The sequence below is a fragment of the Macrotis lagotis genome, chromosome 1 (genome assembly GCF_037893015.1).
Source record: "Macrotis lagotis isolate mMagLag1 chromosome 1, bilby.v1.9.chrom.fasta, whole genome shotgun sequence".
Classification (NCBI taxonomy): domain Eukaryota; kingdom Metazoa; phylum Chordata; class Mammalia; order Peramelemorphia; family Peramelidae; genus Macrotis; species Macrotis lagotis.
The window spans coordinates 837,228,557-837,231,917 of NC_133658.1; the positions used below are offsets into that span (position 1 = coordinate 837,228,557).

The 3,361-nt window shown below is 37.1% G+C and overlaps 1 long non-coding RNA gene across 1 annotated transcript; it reads left to right on the forward strand.

Moving 5' to 3' along the window:
- The first annotated feature begins 232 nt into the window (after positions 1–232).
- On the forward strand, positions 233–3,149 carry LOC141508600 (uncharacterized). Its single transcript, XR_012474465.1, has 3 exons — positions 233–397; positions 1,154–1,324; positions 2,068–3,149. It is a non-coding gene; the product is annotated as an uncharacterized LOC141508600 (long non-coding RNA).
- Positions 3,150–3,361: the final 212 nt, after the last annotated feature.

Consider the following 3,361-nt stretch of genomic DNA (forward strand, 5'->3'; position numbering starts at 1 on the left):
TTAGATAGTTTAGTCACTTGTTAGCATCACTCCCAATTGACTTTCTATGGTAGTCATACCAATTCGCTGAATAGAGAATTAGTGAGGCTATCTTTACATAGTTCTGCAACACTGACATTTCCTAACTTTTGATATTTTTGCTAATTTTCCTCAGAATTGTTTTTCTCTACATTTCTCATCTTAGTAGAAATTAATAGCATTCTTTTTTTCCTTTTTTTTTTTTTAGGTTTTTGCAAGGCAAACAGGGTTAAGTGGCTTGCCCAAGGCCACATGGCTAGGTAATTATTAAGTGTCTGAGACCGGATTTGAACCCAGGTACTCCTGACTCCAGGGCCGGTGCTTTATCCACTATGCCACCTAGCCGCGCCAGTAGCATTCTTTCATATGGTTATTAGAGGTTTGTAAGTTCTCTTCTGAGAAATATTTATATCCTTTGACCATTTGATGTTAATCCTATATCAAAGATTTGCTGCTAAAAACAAAACTTTTACTCAATGTCTATCCTTCCTATTATATTCTTTTTATGTAAAATTTTTTCAATTACATTTAATGCATATGAGCAATTTTCTCTTTTGTTACTTCCATTATATGAGAATTCTCCTCTATTCATAGTTGTCTAAGTTTCCAGATCTGATCCTATTCTTTCTTTCTTTCTCTTTTAATATTATGAGGTTGAATAGTCAGGTTCCATACATATTTTAAACTAATTGTGGTTTATGTTGCAAATGTTGGTCTAAACCTAAATTCTCCCAAAATGCTTTCCAGTTTTGCCAGCAAATTTTTTGTTCATAGAGGGAGTTCTTCTATAAGCAATTTAGAGTCTTAAGTCTATTGGATACTAATTATTATTTCATTGCTTTGGATTCTATCTTATTTAATCTGATCTATTGGCTTATTTTTTTATATTTTTCAAAACAGAACTAAATGTTTTAATGATTCTTGTCTTCTAGTATAACTTAGGGTTTAAAAATATTGTTCTTTTGAAGAGAGTGACTACTTTTAGATAAACTACAATCATTCCACTGAAAAGTTGATGGGAATGCGTGGAAATGAAGTGGATGTGTCTTTAGCATTGCCCAGAAAAAGACTGGGAATGAACTAATCTCAGAAAATTGAATCGACTATTCCCTCCTTCTTATATTTTCTCCTATAGGATGGGGACTTGTAACCTTACTCCTATATGTTATCTGCATCTCTTCTCTGCTCTCAGAAGCAATGAAAGCCTGAAAAACCTGGATCTGAGTGGAAGTTCCTTTCAAGAGCAAGGAATAGAACTTTTTTTTAAATCCTTGAGACACCCAAATTGCAAGATAGAGGGACTAAGGTGAGTTCCCACATGTTAACTTTGCAGATTTTGTTCTTGGCATCAGGAAAAGAAATGTATTAAGAAGGAAGGAATAAGAAGAAGTAATGAAAGAAAGAGGGAACTACCATGCCCCACAGAAACTGGCCAGTTGTGTGCCCAGTGGGGCAGCTACTGCTTCACACAGTTTGTTGTTTGTCCTTCATTCTGGAAGGGAACCATGATATCAGGAAAGTGATGCGATGACTTCAAGTAATTTGAATGTATGTGAGGGAAGGCTGTACAAATTCACCAGCCTTACTTTCTCCTTAGGAGGCATCTGGGTCTGGTGGCCAGATATGGATCAAAAGGACAGGACATGCCCCTTGATGCAGTGGCAGACCTTGTCTTTTTTAAGTTAAAGTCTTTACCAGGTCTCTGTTTGGACTGAGTCTATTCTGTTATCTATGCTAGATTGGAAAGAAATAAGGCAAAAAAATGGCCTGTTTTACCTAGTCCAAAAAAGTAATGAATTTGGATGGAGGAGGCAATGTTTCTAGGCAAAAAAAAAAGGCAATCACTATTTACATATTCTCTGGAAAAATCAAAATCCAAACAATGATTAAGTGGGGCTTGGCCTGTGACCTATTGTTGGCCAGGGAATGAGAGCCAGATTTAACTGGGATCTGTAAACCTCAAGATATTTTGCCAGGTTTCATTGATCAAAATATGCACTCCTTTGATCACAGCACTGTGTGGTAATAGTGTAATATGATTTGTGGCAGAAAAAAGAATGAGAGAAGAAAGACAAAAGAAGGAACTAGGAAAAAAAGAAGTGAAAAAAGAAAGAAGAAAAAGGAAAAGAAGGTAATGAAGGAAGGAATAAAAGATAAAATTGTGTTGTTCAACTGGCCAGCAAAAGGAAAGATCCTCCAACTTACATATGTTGTTGTTTGTCCTTCATACTTGAAGAAGACCATTACAACTGTGATGTGATGTCATGACATGCAAGTGAATTGAATTGAAATAAGGAAGGCTATATAAAATTACCAGCCTTACTTTATTCTTTAGGAGGCAACTGGGTCTGGTGACCAAATATGGATCAGGAGGATAGGACATGCCCCTTGATGCACTTTCTTTTCTAGACCCTTCTGAGTCCTGTGGTAAAATATAGTTCAGAAAGATTGAAGCCAGTACTGAATGTGTTCTTTGAAGTCCAGGAGCCCACCTCTCAGCAAAGCAGGACTCCTGTGGTAGTTGAAATAAGAGATAGGAAATGGTCAAGCCTAAGAATGGTTCCTAGAGCACTGAAGAAGATGCTGAGGTGAAGACAGGCCAAGGTATGGATCTAGCCTACTACAATGCTCTCTGGGAAGGCACTTGGATGAAAACAAGAAAAGAGGCAATTAGCTTGGATTCAGAGTTGGTGTAGATCTGTGAAGTTTCTTAAGAGGCCAAAATCAGGTGTCCTGAATCCAGGTCTAATTCAAGGTTCCCTTAAAAGATCTTGGGGAGAAAACAAAGACAAGGAGGTGGGTGACTCACTGGGAAGTCCCAGAAGTGTCAAGTGTCAAGTCAAGAAATCTGAATTAGGGATAACAAAGTGCTCTCTGGTCAGAAGAAAGGAGGAAGTTCATTTCCTAAATCAGCATAGAAACAGAAAATTTAATGTCTTGTAAAGGAAATAAATAGGTAACAAGTCCATTTGTTTTTAAAGGTTTTGAAGGTAGTCATAGGAAGAAAATGATGCTGGAAAGAGAACTCAGATTTTGGAGACCTGATTGTTCCAAACCAAAGAAGTGGTCTTTTATCCTAGAAGTAAGAACCCCTAGAAATTTTTTTGGAGGTTGATATGGTTTTAAGACAATGTGTGGAATAAATTTAACTTAAAGAAATTCTCAAAGACTGAGTCTGAGTAAAATAGAGTATTTTTTTTATATTGTTCTTTCTCAAGAAAGGGCAGACTCTCAATCTTACCAAAGGAGACAAGTCAAAGAGCCTTCACCCCAAGCAAAGACAGACAGATTTTTATAAATCCTAACCACAAGCCCCCCACCCTAACCCCCTCCTCCTCCAACC